The sequence below is a fragment of the Platichthys flesus genome, chromosome 11 (genome assembly GCF_949316205.1).
Source record: "Platichthys flesus chromosome 11, fPlaFle2.1, whole genome shotgun sequence".
In the NCBI taxonomy this organism is placed as follows: Eukaryota; Metazoa; Chordata; class Actinopteri; order Pleuronectiformes; family Pleuronectidae; genus Platichthys; species Platichthys flesus.
This window is the reverse complement of record NC_084955.1, coordinates 24,662,531-24,679,318: the sequence shown is the minus strand read 5'-3', so window position 1 is coordinate 24,679,318 and position 16,788 is coordinate 24,662,531. Positions and strand designations below refer to the sequence as shown.

General features: G+C 46.0%; 1 protein-coding gene across 3 annotated transcripts in view; it reads left to right on the top strand.

The window, feature by feature from the left end:
• sema6e (sema domain, transmembrane domain (TM), and cytoplasmic domain, (semaphorin) 6E) overlaps positions 1-16,788 on the top strand; it is a 132,079-nt gene that overhangs the window by 11,564 nt on the left and 103,727 nt on the right. For all 3 annotated transcript variants that reach the window (XM_062399297.1, XM_062399295.1, XM_062399298.1), the window contains exon 2: positions 7,261-7,345. The gene's annotated coding sequence lies outside the window, so the exon portion shown is untranslated. The remainder of the gene's footprint in view (positions 1-7,260; positions 7,346-16,788) is intronic.

Sequence of the window (16,788 nt, the reverse complement as noted above, 5' to 3'; positions counted from 1 at the left end):
ACGAAAACCATCTCTCGGTAAAATAAGCCCCCCCCCGCTGAAGCTTTAAAGTCTGATGACAGGTGGCCGGGTGGAAAGGAATGAGGGGGCAGCACACTTTGCCTCTCCGGCCTCCTCTGAGCCGCCCTCCAGCCAAACACGCCGTCCTCACCGGTGTGAGCCTGTTGCAGCAGGCGGCGGCTTCGGGGGGGGGGGGGGGGGGGGGGGGTTGCAGGCTGTCGGCCACACGGATGTTTCCCAGCTGGCTGCAGAACCCTCGAGGCCGGAGAGTTTACAACTAGTGCAAGTTATCATGAGCTTTGCAAACGTTTGCTTCACCACAGTTTTACTGGCACCTTAAGAATCTACTCACCGGTTACCTCGCCCATCAGCCCTCTGTGGACCGGCTCTCCTCCTCATCACATCACCGTAGCCTGGTTTAAACTGGCAGACTGCCCTCGGAGTGAGGCAGCAGCCGGCCGGAGTCGTTTAACCACTCCGCAGTGCGCAGAGATAATAAAAAGTTTTCCTTCCACGGTGAAATGACATTAAAGGGAAACGCCGTCCGAACGGGAGCCTGTGACGGATCCTCTGGTGTTTTTAGTCACGGGCCCTTAAGTGGGTCTGACTACTTGAAAGACAAAGTTAAAACTGACAAACCGACACAGAGGGTGATGGTGGTTTAAAAGTTGCCAACAACTTTTTTTTCCTGATATCTCCATATACAAAAAGAACTCCTGGTCTCTGAATTACTTTAAGTTTAATGAATCCAGCTCAACAAAATATCATTCATGTTCATATTTCAGACACTCGGGCTGATCGACTTCAGGGCACGGCCCCAGATATCGTAACACGGGCAAATATAATGTGAATACACGTTAAAACAAACTTTAAAACTTCAACGTGAGGTTTGAGCTTCTATAAGATGACCCACACATCCTGTAGAGAAAAGCCTGAATGCACCAAACATCATTAACGAGGTCAGTCGGCGACTCCTAGTTTTACTGGAAGACGTTTTTGTGTGGTCTGGAACTCAGGTTTTCAAATATAATAATCCAATATCTTACTTTACCACATTAATAGTAAAGGTCATAATTCAAGTTATGCTCAAATACTTAAACTCAAGTCTCAGTGAATCACAGGTGAAGACCTCCAGCAGACCTGCACCAGCTTCAGGGAAATCTTGACCTTGAACAAATAGAAACTCCGAGAATGTTTTGAAGACATTTATGGGGGGGGGGGGGGGGGACTTTTGTGCGAGAAACGTGTAATTAAATTTAATCAAATCTCAAGTTTCTTTGACGTCTAATGGAAATCACGAGTCATCTAAAAAAGCAACAGCACCCCCCACCATGATCTGGCGCCCCTCCTGCAGTGCGCTCCACTTCTGCGATTCCCCCCCCGGAGCTCTGATGTGAAAATTAAATGCGTAACAAAGAGAGTGAGAGAGAGCGAGAGAGAGAGAGCGCGAGAGAGCGAGCAAGAGAGAGAGAGAGAGATAAAGAGAGAGAGAGAGCGGCCGGTCCGTGGCCCACATGTGCGGGAGACACGGGTCAGTGGCCGTGTTGAGGCCGTCCATTCACGAGGAAGATCTTTTTAATTAGACCGTGTTCTTTTAATTAACCAGCCAGCGTAATATCTCTGTCCATTTGCCCCCCCCCTTCCCCCCCTCACTCCCTCTTTTGTCCCCTCTCCATTCCAGAGGTCCCTGCTCCCTATTACTTACACGTCCTTATTCCCCACGATGTATTTTCCTCTTCTTCCCTTTTCAGATTAGCATGATAATACCCTATAGAGGGGAGGGGAGGTGGCGAGGAGCTGTTGCGGGGCTGTTCCTCAGATTCACTGTGTTCCAGAGCCGGGTTATTATCTCACTGAAACGCACCATCAGTTAAACTAACTGCCTGAATTCAGACGTTTATCTCCGATATCATGGACCGACTGTCAATGGAGCGGGGGAGCACAATGGCAAATTATGGGTTATGTCTTGCTCCTTGGAGTCTGGATATCTCCCCCCCCCCCCGGTGTAATTACGCTATGGTAATGCTGCCCCCCCCCCCCCCCCGCACCCCGCTCCCCTCCCCGTGGCAGAAACACGGCTATTCCAACTGTTTGGATGTCAAGAGTTGGGGGTAGCGATGCACGAGTGAGTAAATGTGTTTGTGTAGCGGTGCCCACGAAACTTGAGTTCCTCCTCTGTTTCTGTAGGTGGTGGTGGGAGGGGGGGTGTAGGAGGCTGCAGTGGGGGAGGCAGGCTCTGCTGGAACTTGTAGCCGTTTCTCCAGAGACGGGGTCGGACGCAGGTCAGGCCACCTTGAACCCCTCAGCAGGATTTATCTGGCAGGCGGAGGACGGGGTCAGGCCAGGCTCCGCCCCCCGACACGAGGACTTTGTTAGCGCCGGACACGGAGCAGACGCCGGCCGCACAGACTCACCCCTGTCAGGGTCTCCGGGGAGAAGCCCCCACAGGGGTCAGAGGTCATGTGTTAACGGGGGGCGTCCCCGTGGCACGGCCTGAATGCTGATTGATTCCCTCGAGTGTGTGTCGAGGGAGGAGGGCCCCGGCCCCCCCGATAGCAGGGGAGGGGTCAAGCCACTTACCCTGCCCCGTGTGGCGACGTGGAGTGAGGGAATGCGGTACAAAGGGGAAGAGACACAACTTGACTCCTCTGCTCGACTGTACCTCATCGGGGGGGGGGGGGGGGGGGGGGTTCACTTTCCCTGGAACAAGACCCTACGCCACATGTTTTCCTTTAATAGACGGCTAAGTGGGCAGAGGACAGAGGCGTGGCCGGTTTGCCAGATGACCACCGGCTGCCTGGCGTAGGGTGGAAGACACTGGAGGCCTCGATCTGCCAGATTTATTGTTTGTTAAAAAAGAAACTGCAGAGCCGTGGAGGGCAACGGCCAACCTGTCAATCATCCAGAGGTCAAACGGATTTACAGGTGACTCGCGACCGGAGGGGAAATTCCTCTTTCCTACAAACTAAACAAGGAAGTGATTCATGGGACTCTTATGGATTCTATATATCTGGGATTAAAAATTGAAAGGAGGGTTAATATCTTACTTTCCACATCATTTTTAATCAGTGTTCAAAATCTATAGACATTTTTCTCCTCAGTGATTCAGAACAGACCCTCCTGACCCGTCGGGGGTTTTCTTCCCCCGTCATCACTCGGTCGTGTTCGATGAACTCATGACGTCCAATCACAAGACGGGAAAACCGTGTCATGTGAGCGTCACAGCGATCTGATGACTTTGAGAGTTGTGTTGTTAATGGGAACATGGTTACATCAATACACAGAAGTAAACAAACATGTTTCCAAGTGAAGCAAAGGTTATTCAAACACTCCATTATTAACAATGTGTTCAGTTTAATATGTACAAGTTAATAAGGTTGATTAATACATTTGTCAAATGTGCTGACGCTTGGTTTGACTTCTACACTAAACTGGTTAAATCTTGTTTTATAGCCAGTCTCCCCAGATCAAATCAATGACTTCAGAGTCTTCTTTAATTTTAACATTTAAATATAACATAAGTCTTCATAGATTGGAATTGTTTCTTTAAACTAACGAGACTGAAATCGTGGTCAAAGTGAGCAAATAAGCAGTAAAGCAGCAGCAGGCAAATGCAGAGGAAGAATAAAGACGTCATTCCAAGTGATAAAGACAAAATAAAACGACCAGAAGAGACAGAAGAGAGAAAAAGCAATAAGCAGTAAGTCACTGTTTTGAGTCTTTGCTTGTTTTGCTCCTTGTTCCTCTCCAGAGTTTTATATCGAGCATTGAACTCGACCTTAATCTGGTTCCTTTGAGGTAATTGTTTCACTTTCTGCCAGTAAACCGCTAAATTATACAAGATGCTGGTTTCTCCCTGTGGTGCTCACAGGTTTGTGCTGATATGTGCTGATACCAGAGCAGCCGTCTCAGGCTCAACCAAGTCTGATTTGAATGCGTTTCCAGAGGACAACTTTAATTATGAAACAAAATACATTTCCATCCTTATCCAGCGTCCTCATTGACATTGTGCCATTTAAATGTCTCCAATCTCCTCAAGTGAAATGAGACAGACACAGAAAACACACCGACGCCCTAAAACCAGAATTTTCCTTATCAGGGCGTCGGTGATATTTGACGCTGCCTTGTTTCTGCTTGAAGACGCAACCAACCGGAGACATCGTGCTGTCCCTGAGCCGAACTCTAGACAAATCAAGTTAAACTACTCAACAAGATTCATTCTGAACATCTTAAAGGACACGGGGGATGTTTTTCTCTGCCCTGGTGTGTTAATATGGAGTTTTTAAGGTTAAAAAGTCTGTTCAAAATGAGCTCTGATACTTTTGATGATACTCTCACGAAGCCGTGATGTCATATGATCTCACGATTCCCCACATCGGCATTATGCCTACCGGTTAATCTGGCACGACTCCGAAAACAAAGCTAAGGCTGCGTTCAGCCGAGACTAAATGCTGCAAAACGTTTATTCAAATTGAAATGTTGGTGCTGTGACCACCCTGTTGTGATTCTCAAGCATTACAACTATGGCCGCTAACGCGGTCAAACTCTGGGAAGAAATGTCGAAGTTAGATTTTGGCCAATTCTGAAGTTCTACCCAGCAACTGTAGTTTGATGTGCCGCAGGTTAAAGCCAGAGCTGAGGTGGACATTTCCTTAACTTGCAGTAAATGGTTGACTAACTACAACAGGGTGGAGAAGCAGAGGAGACAGGGCTTTGTTAGAACAGGGACTTTAAATATAAGGGAGCTAGACAGAAGCTGGAAAGAGGAGCTGCAGCAATTAAACAGTGAGAGGGAAGTGATGAGCTGGTGCCTCGTGTTATTACAGTTTTATGGAAAGTCTCAAATTAAAATTAGGACCCTGACAATGAGCATAATGTGTCTCATTTCAGCAACAAGTGAGAAAGTCCGGTCCCTGGCATTGCATGATAGTGAAAAGAGGAAAAAGTTTGTAAAGTGTCTGACCGGTATGTTTCTTAATGGACGGGAGCTCTGGATGATCTCACCAAGCTTCTACCGTTAATCCTCCGAGCGGATCCGGCACCCTGGAGTTTGGATCTGGGATGATGAGGGAGTAAATCTTCTTACACTGGGATCAGTTGAGTAATCAAACTGCTGCCAGAGTGGTATTAACAGGTGGGGGCCGGGGGGGGGGGGGGGTGCATGGCAGTCCAAGGGGAGATCTCTTTCCTTCTATGCCTCTCACGAACCCAGGTTGTCCTATAAACATATATATATATTGAAATAAATGGTAATTAGCTCCGGACAAACGTTCCTCTGAGCTAATGTGTTGTGTGTCACTGCCTCGTTAACACAAGCTGACGTAAGCAGACACGTTGTGGTATCATCTGCAGCCCCCCCGGCCTTGGGTCCATTTACCGGATCAATACAAGAGTCATTCCACAAGTGTGAGGTTTGAAGACTCCATGCATCCATAATTGATTCTGCAGATTACGTCCACGAAGAACTCGAGGTAGCACAAGCAGGGAAACAGGAAGAATCAAACGGACCCACGGTTCAGGGCGAATTGATTTTTCCCTTCTTTCTTTTTCAGTTGTGGTTTTTCAGAATTGTTCACGTTGCAGAATGGTGTTTATGTATTTCGTCCGGAGCTGGAGCACTTTGGTCAGGGAATGTTTTCCCCTTCTCTTCGCCCAGTCAGAACACATTAACCCAGCACTCACTAACCTCCCTCAGTGCTGGGACGACTGGGTTTTGTAGGTCAGGGCTTTTTTGTTTTTAGCCTTTTGTGCATAATTCAAGATCTTACTCTGATTGTGTTTTTTACCTGCACACAGAACTGCCAGGGAGCATTTTGGATTCCCAGCCACTCACTGGTGTTTCTGGCCCAGTCTGAGTTCCCAGTCCCTCGTCTGCCGCCCCCTCATTTGACAGAAATGATGTTAGAGATGATGACATGATTTGAGCAGATGGCTGATGCACGTTAAAGAACAGACACACTCCACTCAGTTAGTCGAGATGCATTTAAGGGCAATTTATAGTCTGGGAACTTGAAGCGCTTCAGATAAAGTCTGGAGCCGTTGTCGAGCCTGCGCTAGAGTTTCCACTCGGTTCTTATCTGCATCGGCCTCTTTTGACAGGGCTGTGTTTTCTTTCCCAGGCAGTCCTGAGAGTTCAGAGAGCACAGACGCTCGTCAGTCGACTTTCCACACTATCCCGCTGAAACAAGGAAATAACGACCACACGCCTGACGGTGTCACGCTACCCGGATCAGCCTGTTACTGATCCACCGCCCACCCTTGTGGTTCTAATGTCAAAACAAAGAGAGAACTTGAGGAACGTGGTGGAGGAAAACAAGCTGGTGAGCTGGCTTTGCCTCAACCTTAACTGAACCATCATCAGCATGTGGCGGCCAGCTGGTTCGCGTGCTAATCCAGAGGATGCTGCCTCTGCACTTCTTCCTCGGCGCCGCTGCGTCAAACGGGTTCGAGGTCAAAAACCTTCTGTCTCCTTTTGTCAATAAGTCTGTTTGTTGTAAACACTGTGAAATGCAAAGATCCAGTGGGTTTGTTGGCGGCTGGCCACCGACGTCCAGGAGCCGTGTGGGCTGCAAACATCTCAAGCATTTCAGAGATGGAACAGACAAAGTTCAGGCTCAGTTATTGATGAGCTGCGCAGAAAGTTTATCTTTATCAGAACAATGGCTTATGTTTGTGTTTATTTATTGAAAAGGGCAAATGCACATGATTTAACATGTGCATTTGCCAGATTTCCCCTAGTAGGTCAGTTTTCTTTTGCATGTTAATTGTAAAAAAACTATAGAACAGAAGAAAATAAACTAACTTATTATACACATGCTTAATGTTCAAGTGTACATTGTTCAGAGGTTATTCAGAAACCCACAAATCCACTGGTTTGAGAACTGAAGCTCTCAACAGGGTGAATCATTAAAGAGCTTAGTATCAATAAGCATCTGCTCCGGTTGTACTGGGGAAACTAAGATGCCCATTTTCTTGCTTGTTGCTGAAATCAAATCTTCATCTTGCACATTTTATGTAAACAACACCGTTTCTGAGGAAGATGAGGGGTGATCGCACTGTGAAAGACACACACACACAGACACACACATACAAACACATCAACAGGTACAACCCATCTTTTGCATGTAAGAGGTGGAAACTGTGTAATAGTGATTTGATCAAAATGCTGCTTTGTGTGTTCCTGTGTAAATATTATCCTGCATCATGACACACACACACACACACACACGTTTAAAGTCCCGTCTCCTTCTCCCTCCACAGATTCATAGCTGACCGCGGCCGTGTGGAGCCGGCGCCGACCCGGTTCCCACCTGGACCTCTGCCGTCCCCCTGGTGGATCACACAGGTAAGGAACGCTGCTGCTTTCTAATCTGGCCGCTGATGCAAGTTAAGGAGCATTTAATTCGGGGAAGGATCCGAGTCTCTTCTCACTAATCTTTTAAACGCAGTATTTTTAGAAGGAATTGGATTTAATATGACCAAATAAGGTCTACTTAAAGCAGCCGTCTATGGAGGCCGCTTAATTAATGGATGCTTTGTAGAAATACTGCTACTGAAGCAGCTTTTTAAATTAGATATCGCTTCCTCAATTACTTATCTACTCATTTTAATCAAATGTCCGGAGTTAGCCTTTAAATATTTGCCAAACTTTTATAAAAGACACTTTTGTCTTTACTTTTTGATCAGATGCAGTGAGTCCTCGCGTTCTGCTGTGAGTCCATTGATCTGAAGAGCAGCAGGAGCTTTGTGCTCACTGTTCATTTCTAAATGCTGTGTTGATGAGACACATTCCAAAGGCCCTGAAAACACACTCTCACACTTTGAGCCACAGGGCGTCGGATGATTATTTGATGTCCTCTCGCAGGAGAGTTGTCGGTGTTTGTGTGTTCGTGCTCCTCTCAGCACTCGTCTCTTAACGAGGAGACGAACGCTGGTGTTTGATATTGTGCTCGTTGTGCGTTTGTTGGCTGATGAAGCGAAACGCACCTGGTTCAGGTTGCTTCCAGCAGCTGGAGCGGAAGCGGCTGCAGGAAGGTGTCAGAAACCTGTAGAGTCACTGAGCAGGTAGTGCGTCTGGCCGGGTTCGTCCCCGGTGAGCCGGGCTGTGGACAGCAGAGGACAGGCCACGGGGGCGGCGCTGACGTGACGCCCCCTGGGACCACTTGAAACAGATGGCTGGCCAGATGCAGGCCGGCTGTGACCTTGAGTGTCTGTCAAGGAAAAAGTGTCTCAAAAAAACAAATGACTACCGATGCAGCAGCGTGTGTGTGTTTGTTTCCTCCGAGCGTGTTTCATGATCCTGCGTACAGTTCATTTTCTTTGGTTTTCACCTCATCAGAGAAGTTCACTGTTTTTTTTTGGCACATTTTAATTTGTTTTGTTGATGTTCACGCTGATTCCATTGTGGCTCGTAAACAACACAAACTTCCCAAAGCTTTTATTATTAATCTGAAATGGTTCCGCTGACTCGCCGCCTTGCAAATATTGAGAATTCAGTCGGGTCAGGATGTTAAAATATTCAGGTTCCACTCTGTGCATGATGGACTCACTGAGCCGGGTTTCACCTCCTCTGGAATTATCCCAGAAACAACAGTCTGGTGTGTTTCCTATTCACTTCATTATCTTATGGTTTGTTCTCCCAACTCGAGGAATCTGGAACGATCACATGTCAGCGTCCACCTCCTCGTGTTAGGATCTCTTCTCCCACAGTTGCTAATAACCTTTTCCTCGTAGTGAGGAACTTTCTCTCAGGGTCTCTGTGAGGATTTGTGTGTTTTGCATTGTTCTATGATTTCAGTAAACATTTTTCATTATTCAGCCGCTGCATGAAATATCAGAAGATGCTGAAAAAAGACGTCCGTGAGAATTTGCCAAGGCCCAAATTATCATATGCAAATGAATCTTTCTGTCGAACCAGAAGTTCAAAACCAAAATCGAATCAGTTTTTCTAGAAGGCAAAGAAAACCCGCGAATGCCTGGAACCACTGGATTTCTTGCATTCGTGTTTGAGAAATGATAATGAATTTGCTGTGGTTGTTTCCAGTCATTGGTCTTTTAACTTTTTAATTAACCAGCTTTAGTTCTGAGGTTGGATTGGACTTGCGCTCGGCCTCAGAAGTGTGAATGTGAATGCAGGAGTAAAGTTAAACAACCCAATAAAACATGTCAGAACTAGAATGAAACTAAGTAATGTTGAAGATAAGAAAATTCCTGGATCTACCCTTTTGTCTAGGACTAAATTTAACAAGATCTTTCTATACCCATGTTCCATTTTTTTTCTGGAAACTTCCTAGATTAAGGTCAACATATTAAAAGATGGACAACACGTCTCTACTTCATCCTGATATTGATGAATGAGGCTGAAATACATCAGTTATGAATTCTTAGTCCAATTACATAATTTGGAACCAAAGTAGCGAGGTCCTGCTGATGCACAGGCTTGACCAACACATTTATATAATAAACAAAAATATTAAAACCAAACTTATTTTGAACCATCCACAAATCAGTTGTATGAGAACGACCTGAAAAGGCGGAAACCATCTTTATTTGCAGTCTGTGGTGAAAGTAATAAAAACACTGAGCCTCCTGATGGATGTGGAAACAAACGGGGACTATTTAGTGAGTTTAGTTTTATCTCTTTGTGATCACTCGATGCACAGTGTTGATCTTTTGTCGGCACTGGAGGAGAAACCTTCCCCGATGCAGCAGCCTGTGAAGCGGGCGCCACCGGCAGCCCGATGCCGCACAGCCCTCTGGGGCTTTGTGCGCGGCGCGGGGAGCTTCATGTTCAGAGCTGGGAACTGGATGCCGAGGTGGTGGTGTGGAAGGGGCTGTGAGAAATGAGAGGAGGTGGAGGAGGGTGGAGGTGTCAGGCGTATAATTGGGGTGAGGAGATCTCTGGGGTGGATAGAGGGAAGCTTTATTAAGACCGCTCAAGTCTGATGTGCTCGCACGGCCGCCGAGCTTCTTCCCCCGTGCACGCTCACATGCACACGCACGGGCCAATCTTCCATTTCCACAAGAGACTCTGCAACAACAAAGGGATGAAGGGCAAAGTGCTGGAGCTCCTTTCAGTCACAGATAAGACAAAATACCCTATTACTAGGAAAGCACTGATGGGGGGGGGGGGGCAGCAGCGTATGGATCTGCCTTTTTTTTTTGTGTAAATCAAGACTCATTGTTCAGTGTCTTTGCTCAGAAGCTACGTTTCTTTACTTCTTGATGCTGCAGCCGTCGTGTTGTGTTTCCAGATGTAATATAATACAGATTTCTACATTAGTCCTTCCAGTGACACATTTAGATGGCACACACTTAATAACTATATTATTTCTGCTCCTACTATATTTATTATTTAACGGTTTCTTCCTCCTGCCACCGAGTTCCGTGGAGAGAACTAGAATCAAACCTCTGCTGGGACCTTTAAATCCATAATATCATATAATATATGATATCAGTGCTCTTAAAAACGAGCTCACTCAGCTGCTCCATTGTTTTTATCTCAGGCTAATGTTAAACCTTTATTTAATGTTTTTACTCAATGTCTGGTTCAGTGCAGCAGCACCTGAAATCCAAAACCAACTTGTCCCAATGCCAGACAGAGAAGGAACCTTGAATTTACCTTAATGGGCCTCATACTTGAATTCTTCCTGATAAATCAATGAAAATGTCACATAAGTTACCCAAATTGTATAAATTAAACCAAGTGATGTTTTTTTTATCCGTACTTCATCCTTCAACAGAGTATCTTCAGAATCTGTTGAGTAATATTTGTGTAATCTCGGGGGTGGAGGTAATTATCTCTCCCCCTCTGTGACCGATCATCTCTCCTGATGATTAGCGAACTGTTCTTTTGAACATTGAAATTTAGCCTCTGCATCAATTCAATAAATAAAGATTGAACAGAAAGTTTTTGATTTGAAGGAGGCAGGTGCTGTGTGGAGGAGAATCAACATCCTCCCTCAGTTCCCAGCTGTAAATTGGTTTTTCTGTGGAGCTGGTGCAAAGAGGCTGGAGGTCTGTTCTCTGCTTCCTCAGCAGCCTGTTAATCCCCCACAGCTCCGGCCACAGGGAGAAGTTCTTGTGCCTATACGGCCCTGGTGGAAAATGGCGCTGCTCCTCCTCCAGCCCTCATCCTGCCTCTTTCCACTCGGTCCTGCAGGCCTCGGCTAATCCTCCGCCCGGTCATGGTGTGGGGGGGGGATTGCAGGCTCTTTTTTTTTTTTTTCTCAAAGCCCTTTGCTGGCTGGACTTCAAAGCTACAGGGGATACAGGGACTTTGGAAGGTGGGAGAAATGAGGTCCACCGCGAGCAGAGACTGAGAAGGTTCACCTCGGTTTCCTGCCGGCACTGTTCCTGAAGAGACACCGAGACCTCTGTGACCTCAAGGGCGGGGGGGTCGTTGATTAGAAAGACAGGGCCGTGGACACATCTCTGTGTTTACACAACTTATTATATAACGATTAATTATGAATAGATTCAAACATAAAGACAAACGCATACAACAGAAGTGTATTCAAGGAAGAGCATCAAAGCGTTTGTGTGTTCCTCTTGTTTGCAGAGTCACATGTTCCCTGATGCGCCTGAAGACATGTTTTAATATTTTAATAACAATCCGCTGCCAGAATCCACAGTGCACGCAGAGGTGAGACACTCCAAATTAGTTTGACACTTTTTTATTTCCCCCCCCTGCACTGTTCAGAGAGAGTTCATTCACTTTGAAAGGAAATAATTCAGTTGGATGTGAACTCTCTTCTCTGCCTTATCGTGTGTCTGGGACTAATCTGATCCAGGGTCTGATCCACTGAACATTATTCAGCAGGATTCACAGGATGTCTGGACGGAGTCATTATCACCGGGCCCACGTTTCCTCACAGATTCTAAAGGTTCTTTGTTTAATTCTTTAGAAAACACGGAGAGAGCTTCACGATCGTAACAGACAAAGAAAAGTTTCTCGTGTGAACGTCTCGTCAGCGCATTAACGCTCGGTGATTTGCTCTGTGCATGTGTCAGAATATACAATTAATAAAAACGTGCACGCACATTCACCTCCCATCGAACAGTGTTGTTTTGTGAAATGCAGGATGTTTTAAAATCCTTTAGTTTGTCATAACTCTGCACGATGCACATTCCTCGTGCTTGGAGGATGAATTAAACTTCCTTAAATCCACTTAAGAATCAGAGAGAAGCAGACGTTCAGAACAACAACAGGACTCAACACGGGTTTTTAAGTTTTCCACACTTTCTTTTTTGGCAAATTCAGCAGAAGAGCCGGAGAAAACGAGGCCAGAAGCTGAAACTGTTGCACAACTCTTCAAATCCCTTGAAAATGTACTCCCATTGCATCATGGGAACTAAAACTTTGAGTATTATCATCCCTCAAGAAAAGTAAGACTGATAGTGAGTCACAAAATCTATTAATATTAACTTTTGCACAAAAATAGGAGGCACGTCGTTTTATTAATATTTGGTTCCAGCTGGAGCCGGACCAACATGGATTTTTAGAATCGATACTAAATTAGCAAGACAAATATAAACCAATGTACTTTATTAATGTAAAACGTAAACATAGATCTTTTTTGCATTGTTAAATCTGTAAAATAATCAAGTCAAACCAACACTGACGTCGATACGTCTGTGAAGGTCTCATCAGTCCATTAAGAAATCAGTCCAGCAGTTTGTGTCTGGGACCTCATGACAATAGTCTCTGTTTAGATTTGGTTTCAACATTTAAAGTCAATCAAGTCTTAATTGCATTAACGGTTCAAAGGGTTCTTTGTTTCAAGGCCTTTGTTACAATGAAGTGTGTAAATATAACAAATTACATGTGAATGTGCAACATGTTAATTACACTGAGTGGACTCGTGGGTTTGGGGGATTAAACATGATTCCCCTCGATGACCAGAAAGTGCAGTTAAACACATACACACACGCACACAAACACACACACACACACACACATACACACATCCTATGAGCTTGAGATATCAGTAAGCCATTTAAAGCCTCACCCTGACGTAACCCTTAATAAAGGTTAGTTAGCTTTGGCTCAGCGATGAGGATTATGTCATTAACTGTGACTTCCTCCTCCTCTTCCTCCTCTTCCTCCTCCTCCTCCTCCTCCTCAGCAGCAGCTGGGATTGCGTTTTATCTTATTCCATTTTAAGTCACGTCATTAGTACCGCTTACTTAAACTGTATTTTTGATTCTATCTAAAATACTGCTTGGGGGGGGGGCACTCAGACCTGATTGTTGTTGACTTTGTTCTGAACCGGAGCAACAACTTCACTTTGTTGGTTTTTGTGCCTAATGTTGTTGCTTTAGCTCAAACACACCGTGAGGCCGACGGCTGGGAAACAGAGGTAAATGTCCAGACCCACATTTTCCGGTCGTTTCCAGAGTTCACGTCTGAAAACATCTTGTGATAAATCCCTTGTTGGGTTCTGTGACCTAATTCAGTTCTAATTGGACTTGCTTCCACCCACTGGTCCGATTACCAGAACAATAAACCCGAGCTGAGGCGATCATCTGATTTAACGATTCATCAAACTGGAAATGAATCACTAGCTTTTTAAATCATCAGGTTTTAGCACCAAACGCTGGTTCTCAGATCTGAGCCGGTTTCACGCTCACATTCTGTTTTGGTGGTTAACGGAAAGAAATATCGGTTCCTGGTCGGTTACATAAAACAATCAGTGGCCTCAGGAAAGAGTCGTTTTATAGATTGAAATGATCGGTGGAGAATCTAATTGGCGGATGAATCATTAACTATTAGCTGGATGTGAGCGACAGAAGGTTGTGGAGTCGCTCCCCGTGCCTGCTTCTCCTCCGACGGAGCGGGGGGGCGGACAGACTCGACTCCACTGATCATAAAAGTCGGTGGTTTACGGGCTCGGCTGCTGCAGTTTGTGGTTATTGACCAGAAGCTCTGGCACCGGGTGGAAGTACCAGTGTGATTGAGAGCGGAGCAGTGGAGCTGCGTTATGTCCTTTTTCAGTTTTATATCCAACGATTGTTCCCTCATCAATCCGAACTGGCACATTTTTATTTTCGGGGAAGTTTTCAAACCGTCCAACAGAAATATTTGTCATTTTACGGCTGATCTGGAGGAGGAGGTCCCACATGAGCCTCCGGGGAGATAGGTTTATTAATATATTGCTAATATCAAGCTGTGACTGTCGCACGGCAAGAGGCTGTTCATCTCAGAGGCTCCTCTATTTTCTTCTTCTTATAATTGATGTTTACAGATTCCCGAGGTGGGGCATTAAGGTGGATTGCTGTATTAATTGCTCACGTATGTCATCTTAATGGGTAATTGCTCAGCTTGGGTTTAATTGAGTCGGTTTATTGAGGTGCCGGCCGCTGACTAATGAAGACGCTCACAGATTGATGCCCTCAGCTCTTAAAGAATCCCCGTGCAGAAGGTTTTATGATTATTTATCAGGGCTTTTTTAATTTAAAGTCATAACACATAAAAACAATAACAAACAGCAGAAGAAAGGATTCCCTCACATTGAGTAAAAGACGAATTTAACAACACCAATACCTCCAAATATATTAAACTTAAATTCAGAAACTTATTTAAAAAACAAATAATGTAAATAGTGTCTGTGAGAGGATCATATCTAATGAGAAGCAAAGATGATGACATCACGTATTTTTGACAAACCAACTGTTTTAAGAATAAGATGTTCATATCACACTCACCTTAAATAGCTAAAATGTGATATTTTCTCTTGTGAATTGCTTCTCATGTAAGTTATTATCACAACTGATGACTTCCTATTGTTCCCCAAGGCCGGGGAGATAAATCAATTGAACAAGATGAATGTCTACTTTTTAAAACCTGATTTATCCCCCCCACACACACACACACACAGAGGTTCTTCATCGATGGAACATCTAGAACATGGGAATCTGTCCGTAAAGGTTTCTGCTCCACCTGATTTTGAAGTTGAAGCATCTGGTCCTGATGATCCATTATGTAGAATAACTTGTATTTTTTAAATATAAAAAAAGCCTTGTGGGAGCTTCCGGTCTTTCATTGTCCTTAATTCACGTCTCTTGCACATTAGGACCTAAATGAAAACATGTGCAGCCTGTCATGTTAATAGTTAATCCCAGGGTCAGGAGTGTGATGGTGAAACAAACCCTTTAATTGACATTGTAGGATTTAAATGTATGGAAATACATGTCAAGCTCCCCCACCACCCCCACCCCCCCCCACCCCCTGTATATATATCATTTTTATTTAATCCTTAAAAACCTATAAATAATCACTTTGCTTTTTTCCTTCTGTGAATTCAATTATCTTGAAGCCTGTATTTTTTCCTCTGGAGCCGCCCGACTTGAATTAAGTGACCGTTTTATCACGACCCCCCCCACCTGCAGGACTGACCTGTGATAGATGACTGTTCTACGCCAACTGACACCGCCGGAGAGAATCTTCTCGTGTCCCCGGATCCCATAACTCCCACCATTTCTCAATACCCCCCCCCCCCCCCCCCCCCCCCCCCACACACACACACACACACACACACCCTCCCCCCCGTCTCATACCTCTACAGACATGTGGGTGTTTGGGATAAGTTAATCTCCATTCACTCCTTCTCAGCGGGTTTCAACCCGGCACTCAATATCCAATTTTTGGCCAATTGTGTGATGTAGGTGCCGAGCTCTCTCTCTCTCTCTCTCTCTCTCTCTCTCTCTCTCTCTCTCTCTCTCTCTCGCCACGGCTTCTGTTCATCCCCTGAATTTCTCCACACATCAGCACATACCTCCACGGAGAGTGTGTGTGTGTGTGTGGGGGGGGGGGGGGGGGGGGCTTAAGCGCTCTCTTCATAAGCACCTGTCTGTTCCAGAGGCCGGGGGGGGGTTAGGGGGGGGGATGAGAGTGGGCGGATGGGACCACAGCATGAGGCGACGGTGAAGCAGGTGATTGCTGAGGGGGGGCTTGAGAGGAAGTGGCACACGGCAGCAAGAGGATAGATTCATCTTCTCTCCGAGTCCTTTCAGACAAACTTATCTCAGGCCTCTCTTCCTGTTGGTGCTTGTTCTCAATCACTCTCTCTCTCTCTCGCTCGCTCTCTCTCTCTCTCTCTCTCTCTCTCTCTCCTGCCGCTCGGAGTCCATCGTTCCATTCCTTTTCACCGGTCTTATCACCTCGCTCAGAATCTTCACCGGGGCTGTGATTGGAGAACACTGAGCGCCAATGATCCAATCTCATCCCTATTCATAGCCTGCGGAGAGTCTACTCTCTCCCCCCCCCCCCCCCCGTTGTCTGTGCCGGGGCCTCCACATCATTCCCGAGTGAGCGCCTCCTCCTCCTCCTCCTCCTCCTCCTCCTTCCTCCTCTTTGTTTCACACGTTTTGTGTAGCTCTTAAGTCCCGTCTCTGCTTATCCCGGTGACTTGCCTGCCGTGGAAGAAAGTTGACACGGCTTTTTAGAGCCAGTCCCCCCCCCCCCATTGTAATTACTGCTGAAACAAGCAGCTCTGGGAAGCTTCAGTGCTGGTGGACCCGTCATTACTGACAATCTCCCTGCCTTCATCTGCCACAGCTAAGACGCTCTCACACCGCGGGCTGCGATGATTGCCTTACCGAGGGGGGGGGGGGGGGGGGGTGGAGACAGCGGCAATGTGCAATTGGAGGTTTTTCACAAGTGTCGAAGCCCTCAAACTGGAAAAGTGTTTCAAACCAAGCGGCTGCTCACAGATGCCAAACAGCCGTCTCTACTTCCATGGTGATTCCACACTCTCCAGGTCCGAGTGGAGGACACCCACCCCCCCC